Here is a 13,606-nt window from a genome sequence, read left to right as displayed (position 1 = left end):
CAACCTGCAAGGTGAAGCTCAGGTGTTCCCCTCCAGGAGACTGGAGCTCTGAGTGCAGGGTGTGAATGCAGACCCAGCCCTGAATTCCCCTTCCCACAGCACTGAGGGGCTTTGGAGTCTCTCCTAAACCTGCATTTCCCTCACCAGCCATCCTTCCCCTCCATTAGTGGTTTGCTGTTGTTCTATTTTCCAAGCTCCCAGCAAATTAACACCAAATTGAATTCTGTGCAAAAGTTGTTGCAGGCTTTCTCCCCCACGCCTGATTTAATCACATTTTCTTCTCCTTCAATTTACGCTACATTTAATCATGGAAATTATTTCTCAGATTGATTTCTGATGATAAAACTTATCACACTTCAGGGGATTATTCTTCCTGCCTATTTTTGGCCAGTTCTCAAAGAAAATATTTGATCTGGAACAACTTGTGAAGGCTAAAAGTGATATTTAAACAAAAGATAATTTCTTTTCCCTTCTGCTTCCCCTTTCCAGCACTACAGCCAGGAGTGGCAGGAGGCACAAAGTCCTCACACATTTCCTCCTTTCACAAATAATGCCAGCAAATGGTGGAGAATGGACAGAAGAACTAGAAATAAATCACTATTATTCATTTGAATTAGATGTATAATAAATTCTTTTCCTTCTGGACAAACCTGCATGTAAAGAAATTCTTCTACAGTTTTCAAGTGCTCCGAAATTCTGCCATGGAAATCCCCACTCAGCCTGGAAAGAAATCCAAGTTCTGAACATTTTCTCTCTGCCAGATTGTCTCATGGCATTATTTCTTCTTATGTGCAGAATGTGTGCTGAAAGTTGCCCAAATGCCAAAACTTGTCTAATCGTGCTAGAATGTAGTAGAGAATAATTTCTAAATTTAGGAAGTAATTGCTTTGCTGCCCAGTGAAATGTACACTAAAAAAATAATTTGCTCTAGGCAAGTCCTCATTCTAAACACCAATCCAGACTTGAGTGAACACAAGCACTAAAGCTTTGGGAAATGAAGCTGTGCAATCCCACCGTGGCTGTTCTCTGTTTCCTGCTCCTCAACACAACCCAAACCCCAGCCAGGGCTCAGATATCCCCCAGCCCACACTCACAAACAAAACCACTCCCTTCTCCTGGGCAACATTTCTTTTTGTGGAGGATTCTGACTCTCCCAGCTGTGGTTTCATTAGAGTCCTGAACAAAAAGCTGACATTTGGAACTGCTTTGTGCAAATGAAAGGAGGGAAGGTTCTGGTTCCAGACACAGTCTGCCCTGGAGCAGCTCCCTGCCAGCCTGGATCCTGGCAGCACCAAGGCTTGGATTTCAGGAATGGCAGAGGACTGGATTCCCAGTTCTAAAACCTGAAAGAGGCTGGAGTGAACAACCAAGCAAACCAGCTGGCAAGGAACAGTTTGAAATTACATTTCTGACAGCCCAAGGTGGGATTCCAACCCCCAGGCAGGTGTTTGGTGCCAGTCCTGGTCTGCAGGCACTCACCACGTCCAGTGGTGATATCAGACCCATCTCATCTATCTGACACTGTGAATTACTACAGAGCCAAAAATTCAGTGCTAGACACATTCCACATTTAAATCATGATTTCACACTTCTTCAAACTTGGCACCAATCCTGCAGGGGGAGAAAAGGGCAAACCACAAACCCAGGGACCAAAGCTGCCATAAATGTCTGTAAGTGCTCACAGAGACCCAAGGGGAAGCAGGGAGAATTGCACAGAGCAGGCTGAGTTTCTTTTAGCTCCACTAGAAATTTTGGTATTAGGATCTACCTAAGGACCATTTGAGCGTCATTCATCTGGATTAACCCCAGTCCCCTGCAAATAGTAAATCCTGAAAAGTTAAGATCTTTAATTGGGTCATTAGTATGTGCCTAAAACTCCCTACCAGATTAACCCAATCACTTCTTTTCTCCCTCAGTTTTGGGGACTGACTCCAATCTCCTCTGACTGAAATTCATCCTAAAGCAGAGAAAAGGGGAGGAATACCAGAGTAACAAGCCTTGCTTTGCTCAGGACAAGCAATCACAAAAAGCAGGAGGATCAGGGAGGTCCCACCCCACACCAAGAGCTGGAAGGGAGCACAGAGGGGGCAGATGCCCCAAAATCTGCAGTGATGCTGAGAGCAGGGGCAGCAACCTCAGTGCCACACAGGGAGCCCTGCACTGCTGCCACCCAGAGAACTCCTCTGACCCTGAGCAGACCCTTCCTGGGCCAGCATGGCTGAGACAGCCCCAGCCCAGCTCAGGGGAAATCCCTGAATTTCCTGCAATTGTCCTGTGCAGGACAAGGCACATCACCAGCTCCCAGGAGGTTTAACCCACAGCTCAGGATCACTGCTGCTCTCTCTCCATAATCCCTGCAGCCTGGGATCTCATAGCTCATCCCTGTGGCGTTACAACTCTGATTTTCTGCTTTCTGCTGGGGTATTTCTATTGCAGGGGAGTCACAAGTGACCCCACACAGGAGCTCAGTCCTGAAAGGAAGGGAAACATCCCTCCTTGTTCTTGGCATTTGTTAACATGGAACTTCATCTGTGTCCTCAGGAAGGAGAATCTTTAAAACCTCCTCTGTTCTAAACTTCTAGAAGATGCCAATGGGTTTTTGAAGACTAGGCAAAGGAGAGGTTACATTTAAAGTATGGCCCAAACTCCCAAATTCAGAATGGCACAAAATCTCTCACATTTCAAAAGCATGGGCACAGAAAGCAGTGCTGGTGCACTGCAGTAGCACAGCACTGACCATTTCCAAAGCTGGGGAGAAAGGTAAGTTAATGAGACCTGAATCTCACTGGTTTTTAATCAGACATTCTTCAAAAGAACAGACAGTACTGGAGCAAGGGAGGATTTTCCTTTTGCTCTGGGAAAGCTCATGGCTCACCCTCAGTTACACACACAGGCACAGAACAGCTTCTCTTTGCAAAGCTGAGCTAGGACAGCAGCCTTCTAAAAACCATTTGTTTTGTCCAGCAGTAGCTTTTGTCATTACTCCTCTCTCTGCAGTTTTGCAGACTGTGAGGAAAGCTGATTTTTCTTCACAGATCTCTGCATGTGTTCTAACAGCTCAGCCAGGCTCTGATTTGTCAGCCTGCTTAGGAGCCAGAAGAGGCATTTAGAGGATGGAGACATTAATGTCACTTGAATGCAGCCTACCTGAGACAGTTATTGCCATATTCTAAAGGAAACATTCCACGCAGGGATGTGGGGGCAGAAAATGGGAAAGGAAAACATTAAAGCTGTTCCTCACTGGCAGGAATAACCATCCTGCTTTGTTCTTGCTGTTTGTTCCCTGGAGTGCAGGGCAGCTCCCACATTCAATTCCTGTCTGTGCCCCTCTCACCAGCAGGGCTGAGCCTTCCCTGGCCGAGCCCTGCTGCCCTGCAGGACTGCATGCAGCTGGGGACAGCAGGAGCTGCAGCAGAACCTGCACCAGAACCTGCACCAGAACCTGCACCTGCAGCTGGAGACAGCAGGGGCTGCACCAGAACCTGCACCAGAACCTGCACCAGAACCTGCAGCTGCAGCAGGAGGACACCAGGAGCTGCACCAGAACCTGCACCTGCAGCTGGGGACAGCAGGAGCTGCAGCAAAACCTGCACCTGCAGCTGGGGACAGCAGGAGCTGCACCAGAACCTTCCCTGCACCTGGGAGATATCCCAGCTCTGCACAGGTGCACCAGATCCTGCACAGCTGCAGCAGATCCTGCAGGAGAACCTGCAGCAGAACCTGCAGCTGGGAGATAGCAGGACCTGCAGCAGAACCTGCAGCTGCACTGGAGATACCCCAGCCCTGCACAGCTGCAGCAGAACCTGCAGCAGAACCTGCAGCAGAACCTGCAGCTGCTGCCTGCCCCCAGCTCCCTCCTCCTGCCCCCCAGGGCTCTGGAGCCACCAGGTGTGGGGAAGGACAGGACTGGTGGAAGCCTGACAGAGGAATCAGCACCCAGGACAGGCCTGATGGAAATTTCTAAATTAGCAAACCCCAGTGCTCAGCTACTCTACCAAGCTCCAACAGATTTTCCAGGGCCTCCCTGACTGTTCTTCCAGGTTACTAAATGTGGTGTTACCTTCCCCCAAGGTAGAGATTTCCCACTCACACTCCAGGGGTTGTCTTGGTTTTGAAATTAATTATATGGTAATGTGCTAAAAATGCTGCTACATGGGAGGACTGCAGCCTTCTTCCCTTTACAGATAAGGACACAGTCCTATTTCAGGAAAACTATTTCCAGGATCTGAACAGGGGACATCTTGCACAGGCAATGGCCCAGCTCATCTGTCAATCCAAACTGGTTCATGTACAAGAAGATGCATTCACAGGGCTAGAGTCCAAGAAATAGAACTGAAATTAAAATCCAAAATTGAAATCAAAAAGCCCCAAAAGCCTCCAAAACCCTCCTGCTGATGCAGCAGCAAAGGGAAATGGGGTGGGAGAAACTCAGAGTAATTTTCTGTATTGGTGATGTTTTGCAAAAGTAGATTTGTTCCCTCAGTTACCCACCAAGGAGAAACACAGAAATTGCAGTTCCCTGCAAAGAGCCACCACAGTCAGTTTGATTCACCAGATTCTCCTGTTCTCCTCTCGTGCTCACCAGGCTGAGGCTGGCAGGGCTGCCAGGGCAGGCATCCAAGCAGAATTTACATGGCACAGATAGAAAAACAGAATTATGTGGCACACAGATATAAAAGCAGAATTACGTGGCACACAGATAGAAAAGCAGAATTATGTGGCACACAGATATAAAAACAGAATTATGTGGCACACAGATAGAAAAGCAGAATTTACATGGCACAGATAGAAAAACAGAATTATGTGGCACACAGATAGAAAAACAGAATTTACATGGCACACAGATAGAAAAGCAGAATTATGTGGCATATAGATATAAAAGCAGAATTACATGGCACACAGATAGAAAAGCAGAATTTACATGGCACACAGATAGAAAAACAGAATTATGTGGCACACAGATAGAAAAACAGAATTTTGTGGCACACAGATAGAAAAACAGAATTTTGTGGCACACAGACATGGCAGGGACACGAGGAAATCAGCCAGCAGCCTCAGAGCATTCCCAGCATTTCCCCCTGGGAAGTGAAGAGCCAAGAGAGAATTCCTCTCCTTCAAGGTAGAGCTGGGCTGAAGAGTGTCAGACATGCTCTGGAGTCCCTGTCCCTTCAGGGACAGCAGTGCCAGCCCCAGGACACAGCAGGAGGGACATTCTTACCTCAGCTTGTGCCCCTGGGCAGGGAGATGTGAAAACATTGCAAACCTCAGGCTGCCACTAAAACTGAACCCATCCTTGGCTTAACAACAGTTTGGAGCTACAGAAAATCCAGGAGACATCTGTGATTCACTCAGCCAGCCCATGAACATTGCATGGCTTTTAACACACTTTTTAATTGCTTTGAATTATTAACATTTACACTGCCCTCCAAATGACAAAGTGTCTCAGCTGGAGTCAGGGTTAAATTTTTAATAAGGTTGGAAAGCAAAGCAGCAAATCTCAGGAAATCTTGAAGCCTCCACAGGACACCTGTGTGTGCATCTAGAGCACCCAGAGCAATCTCAGGGCTGGAAATCCCTGAGTGCTGCTGTCCTTGGGGAGAATTAGCAGCTATTTAACCCTAAAAAAGGAGCCAGATCACAACTGCCAAACGTTCTGGTCTTCAAGGAAACGGAAAAAAAGATGGGAAAGCTGAATTTGGTTCAGAACTACAGCTGGAGAATAAGCAAACAGGATTCTAGTTTCCTTCTGAAGCAAACTGTGACCAGCAGTTCTTGCTCCAAATGCAAACCATGGAAACCTTGGGGACAATGAATGCTCAGCTCCACATCCACAGGACAGCATCAGCCTGCAAAAATTAACTGCTGAACTGCAGAGCTGGGTCCTCAGAGACTGATTACATGAATGAAAAATGCCCAGAATAATCTTCTCACTGTTTTTATTTTTCTTATATTTAGGGCCTTAAAAATTTTTTTCTACATTGACTTCAGATCAAACTATTTCCAAATTTGAAAACTACATGACATTTGTATGGAGAAAAACAGGAACAGATTCTCATATTAATACATTTTGGTCAGTCTTCTTTATCTTTCACTTAGTCCCAACTTCATAACCTTGGTTTACATTTCAGAATCTGACAGGAGCAGGGCTTCTTCCAACTAAACCAAATTACAGGTATTAATTAATGGCTCAGGCTTGTTTGCCAGCTCCTGCAAGCAGAAGGGTAGACAAAAATGTATTTACAGCAGAATTTAATTACCCATTTTCAAGCCACTGGCCTCCTGGCAAAAGGCTCCCAATGTAGAGCAGAACAGGACTTGGATTAAGAATTAATTTACTGTCAGGAGTGATCTGCACTTTAACAGCTTAATCAGGTTTGCTGTGAAATTGGTCAGGAGCTCTGGAGCCAGGCAGGTCCCAGGGACCCAAACTCGGTGAGAGCCTGCAAGGGCTGAGCCTGGCAAAGCTGAGCCTGGCAGAGCTGAGCCTGGGGCAAAGGCAGAGCCTGGCAGAGCTGAGCCTGGCAAAGGCAGAGCCTGGGGCAAAGGCAGAGCCTGGCAGAGCCTGGGGCAAAGGCAGAGCCTGGCAAAGCTGAGACTGGTAAATTCAGAGCCTGGCAGAGCCTGGCAAAGGCAGAGCCTTGGAAAAAGGCAGAGCCTGGCAGAGCCTGGCAGAGCTGAGCCTGGCAAAGGCAGAGCCTGGCCAGGAGCAGCAGCTGCCTCTGACCACTCCTCCTCCTCAGGGATGAAGGGCAGGGCAGGATTCCCTCCTCCTCCTCCTCAGGGATGAAGGGCAGGGCAGGATTCCCTCCCTCCTCCTCCTCCTCAGGGATGAAGGGCAGGGCAGGATTCCCTCCCTCCTCCTCCTCCAGACCCCGGGCAGAGGAGCAGCAGCATTACCAGGGAAGTTCAGGGGGTGTCAAACACCCTCCCCTGTCTCACAGATCTCTGTGCAAAGAGAAAACTGCTGATGGAGGACAAGAGTTCCAGCACAGAAATGCTTTTTGCTGCTTTCAGAGCTGTGGGCAGCACACAGAGCACAGGGGTGGGAACAGAGAGGGAAACTTTGACAAAGTCAGCAATGAGCTGAGCCTTTTGATTGGTAAAATTACAAAATTTAAAATATCTTGATTACCTCTAAAAATCAATAAATCCACATTTTCTACTGGAAGCCAACTGATAGAATAGGAACAGCCTAAGTGCTGAAATAGAAAATGTCATGCCAGAAATAAGGGTATAAAAACTGCTCTCTTGAGCTTTCAAAGCCAGATTTTAATGGTCTCAGAGGCTCCAGCCTTTCAAAAATATGAATAAGCTTCTCACATGGGGTATTTAGCTGGGCTGAAATACTCCAAACAAAGTCTCTGCAAATTATCATTGGCTGTCAAAACATCCTGGTGAGAACCCCTAGAAGTGCTTTGAAGGCCACACCATCACAGCAGCTTACCTTGATATTCTCCTTTTCCCTGCCAGGATCATGAATCATCCTGATGCCTCCATTCTGTCACCCAGGGATATTTAAATCACACCTGGCACAGCACCACCAGCACATCCAAATGCTCCTTTTCCACACTGATTTCTGTCCTTCCCCTCCCAAGATGATTATTGCTAAACTCTTGAGCCTGTTAACAAATTAGCAGGTGCTCAAAATTCACCATCCAGCTGAAATGAGAGTTAATTTTACAGCAGCCTGGGCTCCTGCTCCCCTCCCCACAGTGCCCAGGTTCCACCAGTGCTCCACTGCCACAGGGAATTTTTTATTTTTATTTTTGATCCCATCACAACAGGAAACTGGATGTTTTCAAACCTCACCATTTTCTGGACATTCATCCAAATCTTTAAACTGCCAGCTGTTTAAACACACTTTGCACTCTCACATGAAGTTACTCCATGCTGGATTCCTCTCAGCATCAGCTCAATTCTTCACTTTGTGCATTCAGAGCAGAATTCTCCTCCTGTGCCACCATATTCCCATTTCCACCCTGGATTCCAGCCCGGGGGAGCTGCTGGGAGCAGAACCAGCCAAGCCCACCCCCATCCCAAGTGGGGAGCCAGGCTGAACCCTCCAAATGCCACGGCACAAGAAAAGCCTGCCTGTCCCAATTTCCTCATGTTATTTTGGTATACCTTGGGAAAAAACCCAACAACATGTAACTCATTAATTATAACCTTTCAAAAGTGTTTTCCTTTCCCCCAAACTGCTAAAACTCAGCAGAGCTGCAGCCAAAATTCTAATAGAGCTATTTTTAGCTTTTGTCATGCAGAGAACATCATGAAGTAGGTCTCACCCTTCTGTTAATGCAAATGTGTTTGAGCAGTCAGGGCAGGCAAGTTTAAAAGATGCTAATACTGTCTCCTAGGGCTGCAGCTCAGTCTGTGCAGGTGTGCAGACAGCACTGGCAGCATTTCCAGCATTTCCAGCATCGGCAGCACTGACAGCACTGGCAGCACTGACAGCACTGACAGCATTTGCAGCATTAGCAGCACTTGCAGCATTTGCAGCACTGACAGCATTTGCAGCACTGACAGCATTTGCAGCACTGACAGCATTGGCAGCACTTGCAGCACTGACAGCATTTGCAGCACTGACAGCACTGGCAGCATTTCCAGCATTTGCAGCATTGGCAGCATTTGCAGCACTGGCTGCATTTGCAGCATTTGCATCACTGACAGCACTGGCAGCATTTGCAGCATTTGCAGCACTGGCAGCATTTGCAGCACTGGCAGCACTGGCAGCATTTGCAGCATTTGCAGCACTGGCAGCATTTGCAGCATTTCCAGCACTGACAGCATTTGAAGCATTTGCAGCACTGGCAGCATTTGCAGCATTAGCAGCACTTGCAGCACTGGCAGCACTTGCAGCACTGGCAGCATTTGCAGCATTTCCAGCATTTGCAGCATTTGCAGCACTGACAGCACTGGCAGCATTTCCAGCATTTCCAGCACTGACAGCATTTGCAGCATTTCCAGCAGGTACCCACAGTGCCAGCCACACACAGATGTCCTTGCCACCTCTCACATTTCACCTTCCTGCACACTGGTCTTGTTTTCTGCTGTCTGAGACTCGGCACAGGGTTTAGAAAAGGAAAGCCTTTGATGATGAGCGCTGGTTTTGTAGTGAAAGTGGCTCAGGGCTGATGAGAGGCAGCAGATTGGAGTTCCCAGATAATCCACAAGGAAAACAAGGCACTGGCAGGGCAGTAGCTCAGCCAGCTCCCCTCCAGTGCTTCTCCACTCAAATCCCTGATTGAATCCAACTTTCACTGGCCATGCCTCATTGTCTGGGCCCTTAAAGATCCTTTCCTGCTTCTGCTCACCCAGGAATGGGCTGACCTGCTTGAAATATGATTAGAAAAAAATGCTTTTTAAAACCCCATCAAGATCTATTTTTGATGGAAGTTTCCTTCATAGCCTGCAGCTAAGAAAAGCTTTTATTATGCTGGCACTGTATCAACAAACTCCAAGCAGAATCCTGCATTTGCACAGGTAGCAGCTGATCTAGAAAATGCCACTAGAAATTAAAAATCAGGCAAGTCATTGCAATGACACAGAGATAAAACTGATGATGGAATAGTAAAGCTCCCTAGGACCCAGTGCCATATAGTTAAAAATGCTTAAAAGAGATGGCAAATTAGAAAAATTCAAGTACATTATAATCCACAGCAGCACTTGACTGGCTTTGGACATTGCTGGTCTCAGTGCTAAAGGTTCCCATGTGTACAGGGCACAGGGAATACAGGTAATCAGGGGGTTCCTTTCCTGGAGCCTGGCTGGATAAACATCCATCATTCCAAGCAGGGAATTCATATTTGTGTCATTGTTCAGGTACCAGACCCATCACCACTGAAACCATCTCCCACCAGCCAGCAGTTCACAGCTCCTTTTCCCTCCAGCAGTTTTTGCTGCTGTTTCAGCACCTCCTGCTCTGACCTGGGCAAGCAATGGTTGTTACACAGGTTTGTACATAGAAATTCTATTTATATATTATATTTATAACTGGGTTTTCTGAAAGAGAACCTGGCCCTGGGGGAGAAGATTTGGTTATTACAGAGGTTTATACATATAAATTCTATTTATATATTATATTTATAACTGGGTTTACTGAAAGGGAACCTTGCCCTGGGGGAGCAGATTTGGTTATTACGCAGGTTTATACATATATATTATATTTATATTTTATATTTATATTTTATATTATATTTATATATTATATTTATATATTATATTTATAACTGGGTTTACTGAAAGGGAACCTGCCTTGGGGGCCAGATTTGGTTATTACACAGGCACAGGTTTGTACATAGAAATTATATTTATATATTATATTTATATATTATATTTATATATTATATTTATATATTATATTTATATTTATATATTATATTTATAACTGGGTTTTCTGAAAGGGAACCTGGCCCTGGGGGGGGGGCAGATGTGGTTATTACACAGGTTTGTACTGATCTACTTCATCTAATCTTTGGACCCTGGCAAATCTTTTGTGCCCTTTGGAGTTGCTCTGGCCCAGGGCATTGTTTAATCAAGAGGGGATTAATTACCTTCAGGGGCCATCCCATTGTTTCATGGTTATTCAGGAACTAAGGCTTGGCATCTCCAACGTGGCTGTCATTTCAATCTCCTTCATGGTTTCTATATTCCCAGAATCTGAGCATTCATATTTGCAAGATTCTTGTTGTATCTTCCCCAACAGTTTGTGGGGTTTTTTTTTGGTTTGTTTTTTTTTTTTGCTGGCTCTGGCTCTGCAAACATCCCCTCCCTTCCCAAGGCTCCTGTCCAGGGAAATCTGACACAACATTAAAAACTGGCTCCACTTTTTTAACCAGACCTTAGCATTCAGTTCACATCACTGCTCTGCAATTCCTCTTTTCAGAAGCAGAGATGCAAAGAAGGCATTAACAGCCATCCAAAATATCACAGTTATGCACTTTTCTCTTGTCATATTAAATATAATTACTTCTGATGCAATCAAACTCACATCCTTCAAATGGACAAATCCAGCACCAAATTTAGAACCTCAAGCTTCAAATATCAGGCTCTTAAAGCTTTAAACCTTTACTTTCAGTTCAGTAAGGTACAGAGAAGAGTGAGGACATAAGGTTTAAAAATGGAATTTTTAAACCAATTTTCTTTAAATTATTCTAAGTGTTTGCAGAGTGCTTTGAAGATCAAAGGTGATACATGAACTACATCTCCTAACTCAGCACCAGGAGATGGGCACCAGCTGAGTGACCAAACCCTCTAAAAGTTTCTTCTCTAAATTCAAAAAGTGCCTGAAAACCAGAACATGCACAAGCACATGAAATCCAAGCAGAAACATCTGAGTCAGGATGGGTGCCCCAGACTGTGCTGTGAGAGCCACAGGCTGTGCTCAGGAGCTGAGCTCTGGGCTGGAGTTATTGGTGTCACATTTTTGGCTTCTAAACTCTCATTTCACAAGCAGACAGGTGTTGAGTGTAAGGATCACCATCAGAAATCAGTGGAGTTAAACCCTCCCAAAATCCCCCAAAAACCCCTGAACTGTGTGGAGGGTGGAGTTAAACCCTCCCAAAATCCCCCCAAACCCCTGAACTCTGCAATGCAAACAAAACCCAAACCCAGCCAGAGCAGCTGGGCTGACATAAAACTTCTCTCCAGGTGCAGCAATTGCCATAAACCCAAAGCAAACAGACTTACTGCAAACTGCCAAGGCGAGGCTCCTGCTTTAGCGTGGTGACATGAGACTGGGAGTGTGTCCCTCTATAAACCAGCTCTGCTCAGGTATTCCCTGTGGGGCTGCAGGCTGCAGACTTGATGGGTCATTTCCAAACTGTGCAGGACAGAAGAGAACGAGTCAGTGGCCAGACTGTGTGTTTCTTTAATAGATTTTTCACTGCATGTGCCCCCAAGGCTGCAGGGAAGTGATGGTTAATTATCCATTGCATCAATAAGAGCCAATCCACATTAATAAATTCAGCCTTGCTGAATAAACGTTTTTGTCATGGCAGGAAACAAGACCAAAGTCCAACAAAAAACTCCAAAATAAGCCTTAAATGATACCATCACTGGTACACAGCAAGAAAATAATTTCAGAGGGCAAATGAAAAAATTCAGTCTCAGTTCCTTCTCTGAGAGATGTAGGGACATAGAACAAAGCAGCAAAATTCTGTCCAATATTTATCATTACAGCTGCAAGTTTGCCAGAATCTCTCTTTATATTAACCACAGATTTCTCTCCAGCACTCATCACCTGAGTCCTGTCCTCTGCAAATTGCCAAAATCCAGCAGGAACAGCTCCCACCTCTCCCCAGCACACATCACCTGGGTGCTGTCCCCTCTGCAAAGTGCCAAAATCCAGCAGGCACAGCAATGACTGCCTCCCACCCAGCACACAGCACCTGAGTCCTGCCACTGCAAAGTGCCAAAATCCAGCAGGCACAGCTCCCACCTCTCCCCAAACAGCAGCTCTGCCCCTCAGGGGCTGCATTTGCACACAAACACCTCTGAGCCTCTCCCTGAGCCCAGGGAACCCTCCTGGTGGGCAGGTGTGTGCCAAATAAACCTTCCTGGTGGGCAGGTGTGTGCCAAATAAACCTTCCTGGCAGGTGTGTGCCAAATAAACCTTCCTGGGCAGGTGTGTGCCAAATAAACCTTCCTGGCAGGTGTGTGCCAAATCAGCTTTCCTGGTGAGCAGGTGTGTGCCAAATTAAACTTCTTGGTGGGCAGGTGAGTGCCCAAGGACTCTTCCTGACAGGCAGGTGAGTGCCCAAGGTGTGCCAGTGCCCTCCTCAGGATCCCCCCTTGCTCTGGCAGCTGGCAAACCCAGCCAGGGCACTGCCAGGGCACTGCCAGGGAACAGCCAGGGCACAGCCAGGGCACAGCCAGAGAACAGCCAGGGAACAGCCAGAGAACAGCCAGGGAACAGCCAGGGAACAGCCAGGGCACAGCCAGGGCACAGCCAGGGAACAGTCAGGGAACAGCCAGGGAACAGCCAGAGAACAGCCAGGGAACAGCCAGGGAACAGCCAGGGCACTGCCAGGGCACTGCCAGGGAACAGCCAGGGAACAGCCAGAGAACAGCCAGGGAACAGCCAGGGAACAGCCAGGGCACAGCCAGGGCACAGCCAGGGCACAGCCAGGGAACAGCCAGAGCACAGCCAGGGCACTGCCAGGGCACTGCCAGGGAACAGCCAGGGCACAGCCAGGGCACTGCCAGGGCACAGCCAGGGAACAGCCAGGGAACAGCCAGGGAACAGCCAGGGAACAGCCAGGGAACAGCCAGGGCACAGTCAGGGCACTGCCAGGGAACAGCCAGGGAACAGCCAGGGAACAGCCAGGGAACAGCCAGGGTACTGCCAGGGAACAGCCAGGGCACAGCCAGGGAACAGCCAGGGAACAGCCAGGGCACAGCCAGGGCACTGCCATCCCCAGCAGGGTCACAGAGCTTCTCCCACCCTCTCTTTCTGCCATTAATCCAAATCACTGCTGGGCTGCACACCTGTCCCTGTTACACCTGTAGCACCTCTGGAGCCTGGATCTGTGCTGAAACCATCGTGGAGCAGAGCAGGGGAGAGGATGAGAAGCATGAATCAGTTCTCCCAAAGACTATTTTTTTC

The sequence above is a fragment of the Oenanthe melanoleuca genome, chromosome 15 (assembly GCF_029582105.1).
Source record: "Oenanthe melanoleuca isolate GR-GAL-2019-014 chromosome 15, OMel1.0, whole genome shotgun sequence".
NCBI classification, from domain to species: domain Eukaryota; kingdom Metazoa; phylum Chordata; class Aves; order Passeriformes; family Muscicapidae; genus Oenanthe; species Oenanthe melanoleuca.
The sequence above is the reverse complement of the archived record's forward strand: the minus strand, read 5'-3'. Positions refer to the sequence as shown.